The sequence below is a fragment of the Pelodiscus sinensis genome, chromosome 4 (assembly GCF_052426305.1).
Source record: "Pelodiscus sinensis isolate ZL-2025 chromosome 4, ASM5242630v1, whole genome shotgun sequence".
NCBI classification, from domain to species: domain Eukaryota; kingdom Metazoa; phylum Chordata; order Testudines; family Trionychidae; genus Pelodiscus; species Pelodiscus sinensis.
In genome coordinates, this window is record NC_143055.1 from 15938570 (window position 1) to 15962000 (window position 23431).

The following is a 23431-nucleotide window of genomic DNA, read 5'->3' on the forward strand; positions in this document are numbered from 1 at the left end:
CTTGTTATCAGAGAGTAGGACAATGCTATTAGACATGAAGCAGGGAGAGAAATCTTGCTTGATAAGAGTTAAGGGGAGTGAAAGGATAAATGCTTTCATTTCTTGGGGAGGGAATAATGAAGTGTCGGGGGCTAACTTTAGCAAAACTTGTTATTCTATCCCTGACTTGCCTATCAGGTGTTTTGTGCACAGGACTGCAAATAGCATTGCTCCATTAAGTCAGCTCTGTTCACGAGGTTTTGTGTAGTGCAGAGATGGCTGGCTGTATTTCCCTTCTTCAGTGCACTGAATCACCTGTTTTGATTCCTTTCTGGGAAATGGCTTTTGCATGGCAAACTTACCCTTCTAAAGCTGCATTTTCTTTTGGAGATACAAGTTGGTGCACTATAGAATGGGCTGCGTCACAGGCAACACTGCATTATAGGGCAATGTTTGTATGTAATAAATGTGGCTTCATACCCACAGAAGCCAAAATAATTTCCTGGGATGGAATATGTGACTCTTGACACGCAAATACTTCTAGAAGATCTCTACCACCTGTGCTAAAGGAGATCTTCCCTTGGAAAGTGTCTGGGTGTGTGTGTGGGGGGGGATCTGTTCTCTTCTTGAATAGAGTTGGATTTATGCAGTCCCTTTAACAGAAGATGAAGGTGACAGATGTGTGAGTCTTCCTCACATGAAGAGGTTTACCCACCAAAGAGAAAAAAAGAATGGGACTGGTTACACAACAGCTACATTAACATAATCCCCTTCATAAAGCAGGCTGCTATATCACTCATGCCAGCCACCAGAGGGAAACAAGATCATGTGTCTAGAACCAGTGCATTACAAGCTCCTCCTCTCAAGAAACAGCCTATTACTAAGGGTGTGTCTAGACTATAGAGTTTTGTCGACAAAAGTGGACTTTTGTTGACAAAACTATACCTGCGTCCACACTACCGCTGAGTTCTGTCGACATAACGTCGACAGAATTCAGCAGTTTTGTCGATGTATGTAAACCTCATTTTACGAGGAATAACACCTTCTGTCGACAGAAACTCTGTCGACAGAAGGTGTTATTGAATGGAAACTGTCCTTTGCATCCAGACTACCATGTCGACAAAAGCAGCTTGCTTTGTCGACAGAACTCAATGTAGTCTGGACGCGCTTTGTCGACAGAAGTTTTGTCGACAGTATCTGTCGACAAAACTTCTGTCGACAGAAGCCTGTAGTCTAGACGTACCCTAAGTGTCTGAGATCCATAAGAATTCCAGTGCCATTTTGTACTATCCATGGCACAAGGATCACAAGAACCGATAACTTTCATCTTCACAGCCCTCCACTGCTGGAGTTTAAGCAGAATGCCCTTACCCTCAGCTTTGTAGCAAGCTGTTCTAATGATGGGCCAGTCACTAAGGTTATGTCTACACTTCTGGCTTTTGCAAAAACAAGCAAAACAGAAAAAAAGTTTCCTTTTTGCACAAAACCCTTTTTGTGCAAGATCCTTATGCGTCCACACTGCTTGTTTTTGCACAAAAACCCCTTGCATAAAACCAGCTCAACTAGATTATGCAAATGAAGCACGACAATATGCTAATCAGTGCTTAATTTGCATACTCCCTGCTGGCAAAAGCCGGCAGTGTAGATAAAGCCTAAAAGTAGACAGTCACACACCCTCTGAGGGTATGTCTACACTGCGGAGCTATTTCGGGATAGTGGAAGAATCACAAAATAGCTATTCCATGTCTATTGAAGCAACCTGCTATTTTGAAATAGATTTTAAAATAATGGGCGGCTTATCCTTACATCCTGGTAGCCCTCATTCCATGAGGGCTAAGGGGCATTTCAAAATAGCATTTTATTTCAAAATTTGGCATTGTGTAGACAGCTCCAAATTACAATATAAGCTATTTCAAAATACACTCGAAATAAGCTGCACAATTTGCATAGTGCAAATTGTGTAGCTTATTTCAAGCTAAGGATGCTATATCAACGCAACCTGAGTGCATGAAGTAATAGAGTGTATGCAGAAGGAGTTGTGCGCCTCTGAAAGTCTCCGGTTCTGAACAGGGTCACATTTTTTTGCCCCCTTGTAATTGACTACAAGGTCCCTGATCAAAACTTCATTCAAACAAATGGAAAGGGGATAGGGATACTGTTGCCAATAGTACTCTTAGGATAATGCTACCAACATACCCAAATAGGGCCCTCGATCCTGCCATGAGGTATGTGACAGTTTTACTTACGATAGCCCCGTTAGCGGCAGGTATCAAAGCGCTGACAGTTCCTCTAATGGAGCATCCACTCTCTAAAGCACCTATTCCATCCTGCTCTCTCCTCCATCAATATTCGGGTTAGCTGGGTGCCTCTTACGCCAACAGTCAGTGATTTTTTTTTTTCAAATGACCCCTCTCCCCATGTTGCTGGTGCATTGGACGTAGTGTTTGGTTAGCATGTATGCACTGCAGTACTTCTTGTGGTTGCTTGATGACTGGGTGGGTTGCATATTGTAGGTATATAGAGTGTAGGAAAATCAAAAACAGGGAGCTAGATGAGGTCCTGTTTTGCAGATGGTCCCAGAAAAGGAAGAACTGGCCATGGCTATATTTCCTCTGGAAAAGATGTCTCTGAAATCATTGGTAATTATCCAAGTACATGATCTCAGTTTTACATCATCAGAATTGTATTATCTCTAACTTATGGGATGTGTTCCTAGAACACCTGGATCTGAGTTTCCCATGTTCAAATGTCAGGGCAAAATTTCTCTCTGATAAGCTCTGTAGAAGTCAGAGCCGTGGATTGTGCAGCCCTCCCTCCCTGATAGCAGTTTGGCGCTTATAGTCACCTATCCAACATCCTGCCTTGCTAAGAGAAAAAAAATGCTGTGTTTGGGGGGTTAAGGGTGAGGAGGACGGAAGCTCATGCAATTGGAAGGGTCTGTGCCAGCTTTTGGTATTCTGGTTTGGAGCAGGGTTAGAACACGGAAAGGCCACTCAATCCATGTCAAATGCATTCCAGCAGCAGGACACCCTGGCTGCGTCTAGACTGGCAAGAATTTGCACAAAAGCAATCGCTTTTGCGCAAAATCTTGCCACCTGTCTACACTGGCCACAAGTATTTGTGCAAGAACACTGACTTTGTACTGTACAAAATCAGTGGTTCTTGCGCAAATAATCCAATGCTCCCGCTCAGGGATAAGCCCTCTTGCACAAGTATTCGTGCGCAAGAGGGCCAGTGTAGACAGCCAAGTTAATTTCTTGTGCAAGAAAGCCCGATGGCTACAATGGCCATCGGAGCTTTCTTACGCAAGAGAGTGTCTACACTGGCATGGATGCTTTTATGCAAAAGATGTCTTTTGCGCAAAAGCATCCATGCCAGTGTAGATGCTCTCTTGCGCAAATACTTTTAACAGAAAAACTTTTCCGTTAAAAGTATTTGAGCAAAATCTTGCCAGTCTAGACGCAGCCCCCATGTGAAGGGAAAGGAAGCAGTAGCCACTTCACCAGATTAGGGGCTGGGATACCATGCATGTTGAGGTTGCACTGGCACTGTAGCCTAATCTAGGCAATGAAGCAGATTTTCTTCCTTGCAGTCCCTATGTAGGATGCTGGTGTAAAGCCTGATACATCAGACTTCATGCTGGACATAAACCTACTATTTTCAAGGGTAAAACAAAGGAGGGATGAGGAGAGAAGGAGATTTTATTTCTTGCTCCTGGAGGGCGGATAAAAATCCATGTTTTTATCTCGGAATCCTCCAAAATATAATTTAGGGCAGAGAGGAAAATAACTCGTTGTGATGAGATGGACGCATGGAGCTATTGCACGTTTCGCTTTCAAGCAAGGTGCTTTTTCAAGAGCAAAACAAAATGGGTCTGAGACATAAGAACAAGTTCTGGAGAGATCACTTCCCTTAAAATGTTTCCAGTAAAAAAATGCTCCTCCTCTCCTCTGTGTCCTCCACTGCCCCCTCCCTCTACACACAACTATTTAATTTTGCTCTGGCATGAAATAATAGAGTGCTGTGTATCTATTACAGATGTAAAGAGATTTAGACTGCCACAGGTTTCAGTAGCACATTCAAAGCCCTAACAAAGCTGGGTATAATAGACTCTCCCTGCCATTATCCATTCAGCAAGTGTAATAAATGACTCGGCCGCAGCCTGCCATATACCACCCGGCCCAGATAACAGCTGAAAGGAGAAAATTAAATTTTGCTTTTGTTGAAACATTATGATTTATGTATTTGTAATATAGGCTGCGGTGGGCAATTGGGGAAAAAAAGATTACTGAATATACTTCAGGGTTACTGATTGTACCTTCGGCCACTTAGAGTTGCTAGAAACATTGCACTTCTCTCTATGTTCTTTAATAATAATAAAATCATACAAATTTCCATTAACCTTTTCGGTCATGTCGATTTTTCCTTTCTCCCCCTCCATTTTACTTAAGTCTTAAGCTTTGACCATTTACCTTCAGTCTCATGAAAAATAATCGAGCTGTGTTTTATGGAGACAGGGCAGAGAGTACCTATGTGAGTAAAAATGATATATGTAGGTCAAAAAATCTATGTATCATTTTTAGTATTTTTATAATAATTTTCTTTAAAGGAGGTGGTTCCCTCCTCCCCCTTTCACTGCTGTCTTTAGACCCGGCGACAAGATATTCTGATATCCTCATCCTTGCAATATCTAGACCTATAAAAATAATTAACTTCTCCCACCTTAGAAATATAGAGACAGAAACAGGAGTGCTTCACCCTGTAATTTATAATATTGCAGCACCATCCCTTAATGCTGTAATCAGGCCTGCAAAGTCTTATCATGTTGTAGAATATAATGAACTTACTTATTCATTTCAACATTGCATTTCATCTTAGTTGGTCTTCACATTACTTCCCCCCGCACCCCCCTTCCCTGAATACTAAAAGGAACATTGTGATTCTTTTTTCTCTAATTTCTGGAACTGCACTAAGTCAACAAACCCCATCCAAGAGGTTAAAGGCATACGTGTTCCTTTTTAAAGGCACAAACTGCACACATGGTGAAAAGGAGAAATCCATCAGTGTGAAATGCAGTGTTCACAATTTATTTGCTAGGAGATCCTGGAGGTGCAAACACAGATGGTTTTTATTTTATTTTATTTTGGCTGCTGGGAACATTTCTTTATCAGAGCTTCGCTGGTGGGTGTAAATAGACAGTCTGTATATGTAAACAAACACATACACAGAAACTCCAAGCAAATCCGAGCTGTCAAAAGAAGATTTGGACAAATATGAAGGGACAGTGCGGGGAATGGAGTCCCAATGGTGCTTTAAGCCATAGAATGGGGTATTATGGCTAATGTTTTGGGGCCAACATCCAGAAGTGCTGCCCATGTGAGGGGGAATTATTGTGTTAGAGCCCTCAACATCGGGTGTCAAGCAGGTCCACCTTCCTTTTCTGGTGGCTAAATGGAAGTGGAGTTTTGGAAAACTGTTTTCTGTTGTCATGGTGTGGAAATAGCTGAGGCTTACTGGCCCAGTAGCATGTCTCTCAACACTGATGATGTGCTGTCAACACTGTAACCAGATGTTTGTTCAAAACCGATCTGCCTCGTTCAGCAATACTTCCAGCTTTCCCTGGGTAAAATATCCTTTCCCTTGTTCCCACCCATCAGTTCTCTGCTTCTATCCACAAGCATCCATCAGTCCCGTATTATTTCCATCCCTCCCCCAATCTGTAAGGGTGCGTCTACACAGCCGTGTTATTTTGGAATAACCGCCGTTATTCCAAAATAACAATGTGAGCATCTACACAGCAATTCTGTTGTTTTGAAATAAATTTGAAATAACAGATGGCTTATTCTGACTTCTGTAAACCTCATTCCATGAGAAATAGTGCCTCTTCCAAAACTGAAATTTCAAAATAGCTGTAGCGTGGATGCTCCACTGATGCTATTTCAAAATAGCTCCTCCCCAGGACCGTTCAAAGTAATTACTCCCTACTGCTTCCTGGGGCTCTAAATCTAGGTAGTGTGTCCACATTAGGGGAGTCTCCCTGTAGTGTAGATATGCTATTTAGAAATAAGCTATTTTGGAGTATTTCTTCTAGAATAGCTTATTCTGAAATAAGTGTGCAGTGTAGATGTACTCTAAATTTCATACTCTTTCCATCAATCCTTCCATCCCCATCCTAGTCACTATAGGTGTTTCCTGGTAGCAGGTTTGCACAGCACCAGTGATGATGACAGGTATTTTGTCCTGCGGCTTCCAGACAGAGGCCTGTGGGTCAGGCAAGGACAAGATCATTTTTGGTGTTGGACAGAGTGGAAAAGGGAGTTCCCTTTGATTCCTGAAGTAGGCAGGTCTCCTTGGTGATGGCAGGCATGATGGTAAGCCTGATGGGCAGCACTGGAAAAGTTGAACTGCGGGGTTTCTCACTCAGTGCAACAGCTGTTTAGACCAACCTCTTCTTGTCTTACCTGTGACCTAGTGGAGTAGTCAGTGGGCTTGGAGCAAGGAGAGAACCACACACGGTGTCCCTCATATTCTCCTAATAAGGTTGGAGGGGGGGATTCCTATTTCACAGCTGCCATAGCTGTGGGGACAGCCTGCAGCTCCAAATTCAGTGCCCATGGCTGCTTTTGCCCAAGAGGACTAAGTCCATCCAGATTCCATGTCTTCTCCAGAAGTTACTGCTGCAGGCCTTGCCTTGGAAAGTCAGAATGCTCTGAATACTTCTGCTTGGAACAACTGTCTTGTTCCCGTTCAAGCTAATAATTATTCATAGGCAACACAACACAACCATGAGAGAGGCTGTGCATTTCTCACTCCGTGAGCTGCACTGACATTTGTCATCACTCCTAGGCCAACAATGGAGAAAAGTGTGTGGGCATAAAAAGACACATTAGGAGTTGGGGAGGGAGCCAGCAAATTATTCAAATATCAATCCAGGGATAGGAAATATTGGAGAGCAGGTGCCACTTGAAATGAAGGTAATAAAGGGGTGGAAAGTCATGTGATGGCAGATTTAAGGCCAGGAGGGACCATCATGAATGGCCTACAGGAAAAAAGTAACTTCCTTAGGCTATCATGACACACTGATGTTTGTCCCTCCATCTTGGGATGTGGTAACAATACTTCTTGGTGTTATATCCTCACGAGGCACTACTGTGACGTTCCATTGTATCTGTGCACATTGGAAGATGCATCTTCAAGACTTGCTGCACGTTGAGGTTTCAGTGCCTGAAATAAATTCTAGCCTCTCTCTTGCAGCCTGTCTTGAGAAATCGTGAGGTGGCTGATGATCCCAATGGAAATAGCCTCTAGAGGCGAACCTACATTGAACACTGTGCCTTGTGGCCAAATTGCACATTTTTCAAACCTGGGTGCATGGTGCTAGGCACTTCAGAAGGTTGCCTAATTTTCAGAGAGACTGAACAGCATGCATTGGCCCGTGTGCTCTGGAAGTTCTCGCTTGTAGTGGATGTTTTATGGTCAGCTCATCTCTTGATCAGTTATGCTGCTAATATTCACTGGCAGATATTTTGTAAAGCAATATTCACTTTTCTTATCAATCCACTTGCCCCCAAATGCATGTGTACCGCAGAGCACTACTGCTTACATTTAATTCCAAAGCATTTGTAAGTCCTGTGTATCCTATGATCTATTGGACTAATGAAAAAGGTTTATCACTGCAGTCCAGTGTAAATCTGTGGATAACCTTAGTGTACAGTCAATTTATTCCGTTAACAGGTTTATTCCTTTATCAGGTGTTTGTGGAAGGTTTCACCATAAGTACAGCAGAGACGTAATTTGCTGTGGGGCAGATTTATTTGTTTCATAGGGTTATTATTTTAACAGTCTGATAATCACAAGGAGTATGTTTTGCCATTTTGGGGTGTGTGTGTGTGTGTGTGTGTGTGTGTGTGTGTGTGTGTGTGTGTGTTCATTCATTCATTCATTCACTGAACAGGTTCATTCCCTTATCAGCTATTCATTTTAAAGAGTTTTATTATGTATGCAGAGAGTGTAGGGAACTAGAGTGCAGTAATTTTATTAAGAGATTTATTCTGTGTCAGATATTCATTTAACTAGGCTCACTGTAACACAATCAGCCACTTTCACCTGGCCAATTCTCCTTGTATCTTGCTGTTTATTGTAAACAATACTTTTCTTGCACCGGCAGCCTCCCAATTCCATTTTGCTCATTACAGTATACCCCCACCTCATTTCATTTCTTTACTCATAATTTCTTTTTCCATCAAGGGGCTGTATGCTGTGTTTTCTGGGGTTTTTTTCAAATGGGTGGGTTGAAAGATTCTTATAAGAGGAGAAGGTTTTACCGCTCTCTCTGTTGATGTTCCAAGCTCATCATCTGAGGAAGAGGGTTTTGCCCACAAAAGCTCATGATACTATATATATATATATATTTGTTAATCTCTAAGGTGCCACAGGACTGCTCGTTGTTCTCCAAGAATGTATGTGTGCCAGTAATTGGCTTGAGGGGAGAGAAAGGAAACATAGGAGTAAACAAGACCAGGGCTTGTTTGTGAACTGTTTAGCTAGTGGTTGTTTGCCTTATGTAGCTGGCTATCCAGAAAGGAGCAGGAAAGAAACCAGAAGTAAATAGTAGATCAGAATCAATTTGTTAACCCAACATAACACAAGGGTTTGCAATACAAAAAGAACTGTTAGATCATTGGGTCCTGTGCTGGGGCAGAGTGCAGAGCCTGATTGTGCTCCCATTGAAGTCAATGGAAATTTTGCCACTGACTGCAGTGGTAACCCAACTGGGCCAACAATTACAATCCCTCGATAGAAGGCCACAGATACTTTCACAGTGTGAAGAATCTCTGCTACTGCAGCTCTGGGCACTTCTGAGTAGTTCCTTCCAATGACACCTCACTTTGTCAAAGGGTGGAACAGCCCCTTCCCACTTTTTTTTCCCATAGTGACCTCTGTTTTTCCCCCCTACAGCAATCTGCAGCATCTTCTATATTGTGTATAGAGATCCTGACTCACCACAAAGAGTATTTCAGTTTCTTTGAGTTTAGTGTCTTACATGGTAGCATACTGATGAAACTGGACTGGCATGTCCCTGCTCCCCTTGCTGAGATGCACTGTAAAGAACTTTGAGTGAACAGCATAAAAATCTAGAGATACTCAAATTATTCATGATACATCACGTTTCTTAAGAAATTAGCATGGTTTTGGTTAATAAACTGATACTGAATAGTAAGTATTTGTAAAATAGTTTGGACCTGTACTTCTGAAAGGTACGTGTGTGTGTGTGTGTGTGTGTGTGTGTGTGTGTGTGTGTGTGTAAACTTTTCACATTCCTGTTGATTATGCTCTTAGGCTACATCTAGACTGCTAGCCTCTTTTGAAAGAGGCTTTTTTGAAAGATACTTTCGGAAAAGCCTCTTTTGGAAAAAAAATCATCTAGACTACAAAAAGCAAGCTGCTTTTTCGAAAAAGAGCACCCAGGCAGTCTGGAAGCTCTCTTTCGAAAAACCACAGTTTGCATTACATAACGCCTTTTTTCGAAAGAGAACTTTTGAAAAAAGGTGTTCTTCCTCATAAAACAAGGTTTTCTGCGGTTGAAAAAACTGCCGTGTTCTTTCGATTTACTTTTGAAAGAACGCGGCAGCAGTCTAGACGCAGGGGAATTTTTTTTGAAAAAGGCTACTTTTTTCGAAAAAACCCTGTAGTCTAGACACACCCTTAGTGTTTAGAATCATAGAATACTAGAACTGGAAGGGATCTCGAGAGACCCTGAAGTCCAATCCTCTGCCTTCATAGGGATGACCACATAGGTCATACCTGATGGATGTCTGTCTGTGTCTGCATGGCTGGTCACCTAAATCACATGGCAATCTTTCTGATCCTTAACTGGATGACTGACACATTTTAACTGGAGAGGAATAAGTAACAAATGAATAATGAGGTTCTGGTACTGATGTTTAGTTGACTAATTACTGATGCTAAACTCCACAGAATTTTCAGAATTTTGTCTAAATACTTGCTGATAACAAATAACAGTACTTCACAACTCACAGCAAACCAAACTTGGTGCTAAGGGACTGATTCAAAATTCACTGTTGCCAGTGGAAAGACTGCTGTTGACCTTAGTGGGCTTTGGATCAGGTCCTTAATTTATCAATTAAGCATTTTACAATCTGTCCAGCATTGTAAATTTTAGATCGGAAGTTTTCTGGGGCTGTGAATATTTAAGTACTCGTTTACATAGTATCTGGCATGTTGGGTCCCTGAGGCTTAATTGCACTGAAATATGGTTGGTTTTTTTCCCTTTTGTTTTTAATAAAACACGCTGGAATCTGTGGGAGCTTTCAATTAGTGTAAAATGAGACCATGTTTAGTGATCAAAGCCAAGATTTTCAAAAAACATCTGAGAAGTGGCTGCCTAAACAAAGGCCTCTTTAGTCCATATTGAAGTTCCTTTGAGGAGGCCTGATTTTTCAGAAGTGCTGATGGAGCATCCAGCCATTGTGGTCCTCTGGGGGTACGTCTACACTACTGAGGAAGATCAAAGCTGCCACTGTCGATCTTCCAGGGTTCGAATTAGCGGGTGTAGTGAAGACCGCTAATTTGAACTGTGAGAGGAATGCTGGTTGATGCCGGTAACCCTGCTTTCACGAGGAGTAAGGGAAGTCGAAGGAAGAGTGTTCTTTCTTTGACTTCCTGCAGTGCAGACAGCACCAAAAGCCAAGTTAAGCTACTTTGACTTCAGCTATGCAATTAACATAGCTGAAGTTGTGTATCTTAATTCGACTTTGCCCCGTAGTGTAGACATATCCTGGAAATTCTGGGTTTTTAGTGCTTTTCAAAATAAGGTAATTTATTTAGCAACATTTAAGATTTTAGGACCCTAACTTTAGGCTGGCATTTTTAAAGATGTTGATCCAAAATAGTAACAGTTTTTGAAATGCCAAATTTAACCTTTTTTATTTATTTGCTTTTAATTTGGTGATTCTGCTGATTTTTTTGATTCCCAATAGTTTGGAATATTTATTCCATTTCCCTTTCATCTTCTTCCTTTTCATCTTTGCTTTTGATTTCTCATGTCGTGTCACCAACCTTTCACTGGTATTTTATACTGAACTTTGGCTAAGCTGACTTTTCATTCCTTTTCCTTGAAACTTTTTCAAGGATGTAGAAAGCTATGTAATGCTGCAGTATTTCATTCTAATAGAGGAGCAGTATAACTTGTACTGTGTTATCAATACAGGATCAAAACTATTGATGAAGACACAAAAGTAAATCAACATTTTTCTGTAAACGGTATAGTCCATTTACCAGATGCAATTATGTGATTTAAACATTCTGCCAAAACATCACTTAGCATAATTTTCTCTTTCTTCTCTCTAAAGCCCTATTTCGAACTACCTGTTAAACCTCATTGCAGTAGGAATAACAGGTAGTTCGAAATAGGGCTTTATTTCGAATGCCCCTTTCACTGCCGCGTGTAGACACGGGCAGTTATTCCGGGCTTGTAAATTTAAAAAATGGCGCCTGGCCGGGAAGACGCAAATCAAGCATGGGGTATTTAAATCCCGGGCTTGATTTGCAATTCTGAATGCCTACATTTGAAGCCCTATTCTGAAATAGGCTGCAAGTGTAGACATACCCTTCACGGTTAGTATGATATTAAATTTACAAACATTTGAAAAAATATTAAGCTATGGCTGATGGAGAACCTACTGTAAAAAATGAAATGTACTTAGTCAAGCTGAACAATGATGATATTTAAATCTCTTAGGAGTGGATTAGCAGTTGAAAATTGTTTTTACAGTATTGATTATTGTTATTGGTAAGCTCCAACCAAAACAGCCAGAATCCACTGAAACCCTGATTGGTGACAGACCATGCTACAAGTTGTCTAACAAAGCAGGCTCTCATTATAACTAAATTGTGCTGGTAAAGAGCAGTGGGCATTGGGGGTGGTAGAGCGAAAAGTGACCAGAGTGAAGAAGGAGCAGCAGAGGGAGTTTGAGATGGCTCAGCCAGATTTCCTAATGAACTCTTCAGGAGAATACTTGCTATATTAGGAGCATGTGTGTGCACACATATGGTGGGGCATGCTCTGTTCCTGCCTTTGGAACCACCACAGAAACCTGCTCAGGCCCCTGTTTTGGCATCCCCGCTGCACTGTTTATTTAAGTTTCTTCCACCAATATCTTTAAAAGTCCATCTGGAAGCACTATTTACAGTGTCCCTTGTCTCATCAGCCCTCTCCCCAGGAGCAGAGAAGAGAAGTGATTTTCCTTCCTTGAGATCCCTCTGAATTTGGGCTCAGATAACCCTGCTGCTCTTCCTTCCTCTTCCTTTTTACCAGTTCTTAGCTGATGGGGTAAAGAATTCTCTAGCAGCCTGATGAGTTAATTATACCCCAGGCCCCCAGTTAAACTTCTCTGGAGGTTCCAATTAGTACCAGAGTGATCAGGGTACTGGCTCATCTGCTAGCTCCCAGCGCTCTGTCACAGTGTTGTACAGGTCCTCTGCTCCTGATTTGCTGAGGATACGAGTCCATCACTAGCTGGACAGCCTGGATCTTTAGCTTCATCTGGAGAAACTCCTGGTTTTAGTTCTGGATGTCCCTGTTCAATTGCTGGTGCACGAGCCAAGTTAGCAGCCTGAAGCGCTCCAGATTTTAAACAAAAATATTGGCTCTGATGGCCAATGTGTGCGTCAGAGATTCATGGTCCCACCTTCAGGTGATAGTAGTCTAGCATGGTGCTTCTGCGGCCCAACTGTATTTTTATGGGAAGTGAACAAAAGGGTGGCCTTTTAACTATGGTCCCTGGATTAGGAGTCAGGTTATGTGGGTTTAACTCCCATTTCTGCCCAGACTTCCTGCATAAGCTCAATGCTTGCCTTAGAGTGGGGATAAAAATGGCTCCATGGTAGACATGTGTCTAGTATATAGGGCATTGTACTGGGACTCAGGAGATTCGGATTTTATTTCTAGCTTTGCCACTGATTTGCCACGAGACCCTGGCCATGTTACTTTACCTCACTGTACCTCAGTTTCCCATCCCAAATTCAGTGTGTAAACTCTTCAGGCATGGACTCTCTTTGGCTGTGTCTACATTGGCATCCCTTTCCGGAAAAGAGATGCTAATGAGACACTTTGGAATTGCAAATCCGCGGGGGATTTAAATATCCCCCGCGGCATTTGCATTTACATGGCTGCCGCTTTTTTCCGGCTTGGGGTTTTTGCCGGAGAAAAGCACCAGTGTAGATGCTTTCAAGTAGGAATAAGGGATCTTCCGGAAAAGGGCTTATTTTCTGGAGAATCGCGTCTACACTGGCGCTTTTCTCCGGCAAAAACGCCAAGCCGGAAAAAAGCGGCAGTCATGTAAATGCAAATGCCGCGGGGGATATTTAAATCCCCCACGGATTTGCAATTCCAAAGTGTCTCATTAGCATCCCTTTTCCAGAAAGGGATGCCAATGAAGACACAGCCAACGTGTTTATATACCACTTGGCATAGTGGCAGACTGCTTTAGTCTAAGCTTCAGGAACCATAATACAATTAATGGTTTCACAGTGCTCACAGATATTAGCAAGTGGGAGCAAAGAGCACATACCCTAAAAAGCATGCACCCTAATCTAAATGTGATGCAGCATGTGGGGGTTACACAGAAGAAGAGCAGAGCATGTAGGATTGACATTAAAAAGGTTGCATAGTTCCTGAGTGTTAGCATGTGTACACAGTGAAGCTTGTGGTCTTGCACATTGAGGCTGGTCTCTGAGCTGGGTCCCTAGAGGAAGGCTGCTTGTACCCTTGTCTCCTTGCTCATTGTACAGAGGAAGCCACAATCTGCCCACATATGTTTTAGAGAACAGCTGAGTTATTAAGAGTTACATGGTGATTTGCAACAAATACCAAAGTTATTAATTTAGGGTACGTCCACACTACAGTTTTGTCGGAAAAACAGCTGTTTTTCCGACAAAATCTGAATAACGTTTGCAATCACGTTCTTTGGAAAGTAAATTGAAAGAACGGAGGGGTTTTTCCGGCATTGGTAATCCTCTTTCTACAAGGAAGATGCCTTTCTGTGGATGGGGAAGAGGGAATTCTTTTGCAAGAAGAGGAAAGAGGAAAAAGCACAAGTGCCCTGGTGGCCATTCTGCCCACAGTAATCACAGCTGAAATGCAAGATGGCGTCCATTGAGTGTGGATGATATCTGTCGAAGAAGCAGATCGCTTTTTTGATGCACTTTTGCAGTGTGGACACTCTTTCGGAAGAAGTTTTTTCAGAAGATCTCTTCTGGAAAAGCTTCTTCCAAAAGAAAGCCTGCAGTCTAGACATAGCCTCAGAGCAATATATTCTCAATATTGAGCTCCCAGATTTGTGCTTGCCTTCGAGGTGCCTTTTAGCTGGTGTGCACCTGCACAGATCCATGACTTGCATTGTTCACTGTGTATGTTCAAGTCATATCATTTCACTAAGAAATTACTACAGTTGTCCTTCCAGTCTGAAAGCATTAACCCCTTCCCTGACCCTGCAGAGCGAGTTCTGTAATGTCTTGGCACAGGGAGATGGTGCCATGAAGATGGCCAATGCCTTTCTCCTTGGAAAGAGATGGTCCATGCTAGGGCATCCTCTGTAACCTTACTATTGTTTAGTCTATCTGGCCTGCTGGTATCATTTCTTTGAATTAATTACATGAAAGTGGGTGAGTGTTTACACTGGGCTGACTGCAAGACACAGGGGTACTGTGTACCCCTAAAATGAATATGAACAGAGAGAGAGACAAGTCTTGCAACAGTGTTAAAGGAAACAATTTGTACTTATCCAGTTATGGGAGAGTTTCCCTCCCCCCCAGCCATTCTTTAAACAATGGAATATCTGCAGTAATGTGTGCATCAAGGGGACAGGCATGAAGAAAGTATTTCTCTCAGAGATAAAACTGAAGAAAAGTGATTTTTTTGGATTCTGTGTTATAGTTTGATTTTCTACGCAGATTCAAAATCTAGTTGCACTTAATATATTTTTGTGATAGAGCTGAGTGGGATATGTATTTTCAGTGTTATATGGAGTACATTCTTTCTACTCTTGGGACAAAAAAAGATTCAATCCCAAGTCTCCGTTTCTTTAGCTCCCTAGTCCTTCTCCTCCCATTCTAATATTTATCTGTAGTGTGGTGCTGCTCAGTAGCTCTAGTGATGTCAGAAAATTGACTCATAGACTCATAGACTTTAAGGTCAGAAGGGACCATTATGATCATCTAGTCTGACCCCCTGCACAGTGCAGGCCACAGAATCTCGCCCTCTTAGAATAATCCTCTCACCTATGTCTCAGATATTGAAGCCTTCAAATACTTTGAAGGCCCCAACATGCAGAGAGTCCTTCAGCTGTGATCTGTGCCCAATGCTACAGAGGAAGGCGAAAAACCTCCAGGGCCTCTGCCAATCTACCCTGGAGGAAAATTCCTTCCTGACCCCAAATATGGCGATCAGCTAAACCCTGAGCATGTGGGCAAGACTCACCAGCCAGACACCCAGAAAGTTCCCTATAGCAACTCCTATCATCCCTCCATTGACCTATTTCTAACTGGTAATGAATGGTCAATTAGTTACCAAGATCATGTTATTTCATCCAACCATCCCCTTATCATAGAATCATAGAACTGGAAGAGACCTCAGAAGGTCATCAAGTCCAGCCCCCCGCTCTAGGCAGGACCAATCCCATATAAATCAACCCGGCCAGGGCTTTGTCAAGCCGAGACTTAAACACCTCTAGGGATGGAGACTCCACTACTTCCCTAGGTAACCCATTCCAATGCTTCACTACCCTCCTAGTAAAATAGTTTTTCCTAATATCCAATCTGGACCTCTCCCACCACAACTTGAGACCATTGCTCCTTGTTCTGCCATCTGTCACTACTGAGAACAGCCTCTCTCCATCCTCTTTGGAACCTCCCTTCAGGAAGTTGAAGGCTGCTATCAAGTCCCCCCTCACTCTTCGCTTCTGCAGACTAAACAGACCCAAGTCCCTCAGCCTCTCCTCGTAGGTCATATGCTCCAGACCCCTAATCATTTTGGTTGCCCTCCGCTGGACCCTCTCCAATGCGTCCGCATCCTTTTTGTAGTGGGGGGCCCAGAACTGGACACAGTACTCCAGATGTGGCCTCACCAAAGCCGAATAAAGGGGAATAATGACATCTCTGGATCTGCTGGCAATGCTCCTCTTAATGCATCCTAATATGCCATTAGCCTTCTTGGCTACAAGGGCACACTGTTGACTCATATCTAGCTTCTCATCCACTGTAACCCCCAGGTCCTTTTCTGCAAAACTACTACTTAGCTGGTTGGTCCCCAGCCTGTAACTATGCTTGGGATTCTTCCGTCCCAAGTGCAGGACTCTACACTTGTCTTTGTTGAATCTCATGAGATTTCTAGTGGCCCAATCCTCCAATTTGTCTAAGTCACTCTGGACCCTATCTCTGCCCTTAAGCGTATCTACCTCTCCCCCTAGCTTAGTGTCATCTGCAAACTTGCTGAGGGTGCAATCTATCCCCTCATCCAGGTCATTAATAAAGATATTGAACAAAACCAGTCCTAGAACCGAACCTTGGGGCACTCAAGTGAGTGGAAAGTATCCTTGTAAAGTTTGGAGAGGACACCAAAGTAGGAGGGCTTGCTAGCACCATGCAGGACGGAATTAGAAGTTAAAACAACCTTGACTAATTGGAAAATTGGTCAGAAATTAACAAGATGAAATTCAGTAAAGAACTTATGCCCCTCAGCTCAGGGGTGGGCAATAATTTTTGACTGGAGGCCACTTCAGAAATTTTTGAAGTGGCCCCAGGCCATCCTGGAAGGGGCGGGGCCAGGAAGCCAAGAGCTTAGAAGCACCATACCCTCCTATCAGGGTGGGAGGAGACTTCACGTGCTCCCCCTCCTACTCCCAGGCCAATCCGGGCCTGGGGACATGGGGAGTGCACAAAGTCTCCTCCTGACCTGCCAGGATCGTGTGGTGCTTCTGAGCTCCATGCATTCCTTGCAGGGTGGGTGTAGGGCAGAAGGAGATGTTACGTGCTTCCCCCCGGCCATGATTGGCCTGGGGGCAGTGGGAGCGGCAGGGCCTCTGCGGGCTGGATCAACTTGGACTGGATTTGGCCTGCAGAGGCCCTTTTGCCCATCCCTGCCTCAGTTGGTGGACTACAGCCTCCTTTCCTGTACCTCTTCTAATTTGCCATCTCCAGCTGAGCTGAGTGATACCTGAGTAATCAGAGTGCTGGATTACTTGCTCACTGCCAGCACTTTGCCACAGGATTACATTGAATCACTGTGACAGGGTGGTTGCCCTGCACTGGAATGGAAACCGTTAAACCATGCTGGGGGAGAGCTGAGGCTGGGACCCAATTGGGAGGGGACTTGAGGCAGCCAATCAGAGGCTGCCAGGGCTGTATAAAAAGCTGGCTAGCAAGGGGGAGGTCATGCTCTTACTCCAGCTCTTGAGGGAGAGGGACCTTGCTGCCTGCTAGTAGGGTACCTTGCATAGAGCAGTGCTGTGGAAGGGCAGGGTGAGCCAGGGAAGCTCAGGCAACAAGGGTCCAGGGAAGAACTAGGAGTGCTGAGGCACAGCCAGGGCAGGAAAAAGTGGAAGGTCCACGGCCCCTTGCCAATGATGAGTGGCTGTTTCAGACTGCAGTTTGCCCCGAGACAAGGGCTAGATGATGACTGGCAGTAGGTCACGGAGGCAAAGTGGGTTTAGGGCATTGGGATTCCTTGGGAGGGGAAGACCCCAGAGTGTGGGGGCACTGCCATGAGGCAGTACCATGAGGCCAGAGACATCCTGTGCTGGAAGGGATGGGGGCCTGAAGTGGTGGTCAAGACAGGTAACTGAGGGCAAGACTCTGGTTAACAGGAGGCTCTCCACAGCTGGAAGAACTAATTCCCAGATTGGCACGACACCTCCTGCTGGTCTATGAGTGCTCAAACTATGACACTCACAAACTGAATATGAGCCAACAAGCTGATTTGGTTGCAAAAAAGGCTAACATCATTTGAGATGTATTTATCAGGCGTTTCATACATAATATGCGGAATATAATTATCCTGCTCTGCTTGGCACTGATGAGCGCTCAGCTGGAGCGCTACATGCAGTTCTGGGCATAGCACTTTAAGGGTACGTCTACACTGCATGGCTATTTTGGGATACTGGAGGTATCCCAAAATAGTACCCTGCATCTACGCAAGCCACCTGGTATTTCAAAATATTTTTCGAAATAACAGGTGTGCTATTTTGCCATCCCGGTAAACCTCGTTGCACGAAGGATAAGGGATGGCTTGAAATAGTGTGTTATTTCTAAATTTGGCACTGTATAGAGGCACCAAATTTCAAATTAAGCTATATCAAAATAGATTCAAAATAAGACAAGCAATTTGCGTAATGCAAATTGCGCATCTTATTTTGAGTTTAGGGTGCTGTGTCGACACATTCTAAAACAGCTCTGGACAAGAACAAAAATGATTAAAGCTTTAGAAAACTTGACTTGTGAGGAAAAGTTGAAAACTGGGGCATGTTTAGTTTTGAGAAAAGAAGTCTGGAGTGGAGGGAAGCTGGTAAATCTTCAAATATGCTGAGGGATGTTAGAAGGAGGACAGTGGTCATATGTTCTCTATGCCCATTGAAGGTTGGACAAAAAGTAATTGACTTTGAAGCACAGGAGATTCGGTTTAGATATTAGGAACAACGTTTAAGCTACAAGGATAGTTAGGATCTGGAATAGGGAAGTTTTGGGTTCCTCATTGAAGGTTTGTATGAAAAGGTTAGACACAGACCTGTCAGGGATAACCTAGGTATACTTGGTACTGCTCAGCTCAGGGAGATGGGCTAGATGACTTCTCAAAGAGCCTTTCAGCCCAACGTCTGTATGATTCTATGGACTAGAATAGGGGTGGCCAACCCACGGCTCGCAAGCTGCATGTGGCTTTTCACCCCTGAAAGTGCAGCTTGCGAAGCCTCCCTGGCAGCTCACAAAGCTGGCCCATGAACCCCTACAAACAGCCCTTTTGGTTGGCGGGGAGCTCTTCCTTTTTTTAATTTTTTTTTTTGCTCAACAATTCTGGTGCGGCTCTTCGCTTTTTTTCCGCTGCTATTTAGGCTCTCTTCGTTTAATGGGTTGGCTGCCCCGGACTAGAATCTCATTGTCCTATGTGCTCTGCAAACACAGAACAAAGAGACAGTCCGGCTACATCTACACTGGCATGATTTTCCGGAAATGCTTTTAACGGAAAAGTTTTCCATTAAAAGCATTTTTGGAAAAGCGCATCTAGATTGGCAGGACGCTTTTCCGCAAAAGCACTTTTTGCGGAAAAGCATCCGTGGCCAATCTGGACGCACTTTTCCGCAAAAAAGCCCTGATCACCATTTTCGCGATCGGGGCTTTTTGGCGGAAAACAACTGGCCCTTTTGCGCAAAAGTTTTTCGGAAAAAGACTTTTTCCCGAACGGGAACAGCATAGTATTTCCGCAAAAGCACTGACAATCTTACATGAGATCGTCAGTGCTTTTGCGGAAATTCAAGCGGCCAGTGTAGACAGCTGGCAAGTTTTTCCGCAAAAGAAGATGATTTGGCGGAAAAACTTGCCAGTCTAGACAGAGCCTCCTTGACACAGTAAAGTTACCTAATACTTAAAAATTCATCCTTCTGTGAGGGGTCCACATGAGACCTATCTATCACTGAAATCCCACTTTGGTCTTGAGGCTATTTGTGCTGCTGGCACTATTCTGGCACAGTCTCTAAGGGTACTTCTAGACTACAGGCTTTTATCGACAGAAGTTTTGTCGACAGATACTGTTGACAAGGCTTCTGTCGACAAAGAGCATCTAGACTACATTCAGTTCTGTCGACAAAGCAAGCTGCTTTGTCGACAAAACCCTGTAGTCTAGACACAACCCTAGATGCAATAACACCTTCTGTCGACAGAACTCTGTCGACAGAAGGTGTTATGCCTCGTAAAATGAGGTTTACCAGCGTCGACAAAACTGCTGAGTTCTGTCGACGTTATGTCGACAGAACTCAGCGGTAGTGTAGACGCAGGTATAGTTTTGTCGACAAAAGTCCACTTTTGTTGACAAAACCCTGTAGTCTAGACACACCCTAAGTGAAGATGTGTTGCACAGAGGTAAGGTGTGGCCTGCACCAGTGCAGTGTTAATCTAGTTGCACCAGTGCAGTGTTAATCTAGTTGCACCAGTGCAAGATCCCTATTGCATCGATGCAATGAATCTCTACTGAGTACGCACTGGTACAACCCCCTCTCCCTGTTACAGATAAGCCCTAAATAGGGGGGTAAGAGGCACAAAGACTTTGCCAGGGTTCTCTCTGCACAAGCGTTGAATATTACAATCAAGTTTTAGTGACAAACTTTATCTCTACTCTTAGTCTTCATGGTAGCCAGTTTTCTTCATCTTCGGATGTTCCCTTCCACCTCCTGCCGTGTTTTTTTTAACAGTTACTGTTACTCAGTACTTGCTCCTCCCCAGAAAGCAGGTCTCTCTCAAAAGCAGGCCTCCCTCCCAGAAGCTGGGCTAGGCAATTTTTCAGTCATGTGATCACAACTCAAATTACAAGACCACTCTCTGTGCTAATGGAAGTAAAAAATACTCTATAGACAGGATGTGACAAGTTCCTCAAGCTGTATCCTGAACATAGGACTTAAGATCACACCCTCCTGAGAGCCTGTCCTACCTCTGACTCTGATGATTTTTGTGGCCTTGAGTGTGTCACTTAACCTTTCTCCCTTTATTTCCCTATCTGTATAATAGTGCTGATATTTGCTTACATAACTCACAGGGCTTTGGTGAGATTGAGACCACCAACCTCTGTAAGAAGTGCTGTATAAGTGCACAGTGGGCCAGTAGGGAAGCTATCTTGAAAGTCAGCAGTTTTTATCAACAATAGAGATGGTTAAAAAACCTTGTGTTTAAAACTCCCCCCTTCTGAAAATTAGTTCTTCCACCAGCATAGACAAACTCGTTAGTTTCCCACTACATAACAGAAAACCCTGTAAAGGAAATGAATTTTTAACACCTCCAGAAATTTTTCAACAATATATATTTAATGTTTTTGATCAGCTTATTCCAGATCCTATCTTAGGACCAGCTGACCCGCATATGTGGGGGTTCTGGAGATGCCTTTGAGATTTCCCTTCGCTGTCATTGGAAAGGCTGAGGTTTGCCCACTGCATTTTTAAGCCTCCAGAATCATGGATCCACATGGATCTGCAGAATGTCACAACCATACATGCAGAGACCCAGTGCCTCTGTCCTGCCTTGGACCTCTGGCAGAACCCTTTGGATCCCCAGCAGGGTGGCTTCATGGTAGTTATGCTACAAAGGTCTACCCCAGGGGTAGAAGCCCCCGAGAGTCCCTGGAAGAGGTCATGTGTGTGTGTGTACGCTCCCATCTTGCCTGTCGTAAGGAAAGATGCTGTGGAGGCAGCTGAGCCTCACCTTTTCTACAGAATGTGCCCCTATGCATTGGGCTTCAATTTGGCCCTAAGTCAGGTGCTGTCAGTGGTCTTTGCTGGCAATACACAATCATCTGTGGGGCCATGAAAAAATCCCTCTTTGGATAGATCCCCCCTTGCCATGTGTGGGACCTGCCACCTTAAATGGTCTTTCCCGATTTTGCAATGTAAATGAAGAGTTCAACCTTACCACCTACAGCAGTAATAAAAATGAAAATAGGCAGCACGATATCTGCTTTGTGTGCAGAAGCCATTTGTTGATAAAAGCTGGCATGTGTCTTTCTCCTTCACAGGCTCACTAGTAAATAATCATCACGTTAGCCGTCCTAGCGCAAAACCCTCGCCTGCAAATTGCTTCTTCAAAGATTTCCTTTTCCTCTACAACCACCATTTCTAAGTGTGCTGAAATTACATCTTATTCTTTTCTTTGAAAGATCTCTCACCGTGCAGCCAAATAAAAAGACACCATTTGCATAATTCTTCTTTTTCCAAATGACTTCAGGTTGATACAGGTTCTTTAGTGAATTGTTATTCACCGTGACACAGTCAGATGCAGATAAGGTGCTATAGAAGATGGAAGTTAACATCCTGAAATTTGATCAAATAATGTTTCAGTATTAAACTGATACTGTAAATCATGAGGAATTACTAGACTGTAATTTGATTCAGCAGTTGAAACAGTTTTTCAGGCTTAGCATGGAAGCAGTCTTTTCATTCAACAGAGGATCCTATTCTATGCAATTCTCAGAATGATGGCAAACTTAAATTATAACGCTAGCAGATCATTTCAGCCAACGTGAATGGCAAGCTACTATATGATAGGTGTCTTTGGGGCTGTCTGCTCTTTTAGATAATGTATACAGTTTGAACCTCTCTAATCTGGCACCATTGGACCTACTGGTGGCGAATCAGAGAATTTGCCAAACCATGGGAGGTCAATATTGTCTAGCAGCATTACCAGCACTTCCACTGCTCACTGAGTACTTATCATGGGTGTGGTCAAGTTTCCCACAGTCCCATAAAGTTTGTTTACAGCCACCAGTCCTGGCTTTCAGTGTTCTGTGCTATTTGTTTAGCCCTAATTTAACCCTAAATGTTTTCTAAGTGCCTAGGAAGCAGTGATAGAAATGTAGCCGTGTTAGTCTGGTGTAGCTGAAGCAAAATGCAGGACAATGTAACACTTTAAAGACTAACAAGATGGTTTATTAGATGATGAGCTTTCGTGGGCCAGACCCACTTCCTTTTTGATCTGAGGAAGTGGGTCTGGCCCACGAAAGCTCATCATCTAATAAACCATCTTGTTAGTCTTTAAAGTGCTACATTGTCCTGCATTTTGCTTCAGCTAGAAAGCAGTGGAAGTGTTGGTAATCCTGCTAGACAATATTGACCCCTTGTGGTCTGGCAAATTCTTTGGTTCAGCACTGGTCAGGTCCTGAGGGTGTAGTCTGAAGTTCTGTCTGTGTAATCTGTGCTTATTTTCTTTTATTATTTCACCTTTCAATCTGTGATTTCTGCCATTAAGCATTTTGTTTATTCCCACACACCCCAAGCAGGTCTCTGTTGTAGAAACCGTGTGGAATGCATATGCCAAGTGAACTAATAACTAGGGGGAGGGGACAGATTTCACTGCTTTGTAGGTAATGAACCAGAGGGGGAAAGTACAAGTGTTAAGAATTCAGGGTAGACAGATTTGGGGAGACTTGGACCTGGAAAGACAGCGGAGATGCCAGGAACAGTGAGGCTGGTGAAAGCCAGGGTAAGCCCTCTATGATTGTAGGCTGGTTAGTGGTGTCAAGGCTCTGAGTGGTGGCAACATGGCATTAGGGCACCCAGAGTTACAGACCAGGAGATGACAGAACCCTTATTGGTCTGGTAGTCCCCAAAATGTCCCACGATGGCACCCAGACACTATAGTAATGAGTTACGTACACACATTCAGATGTGGGGTCATACATGTGGCT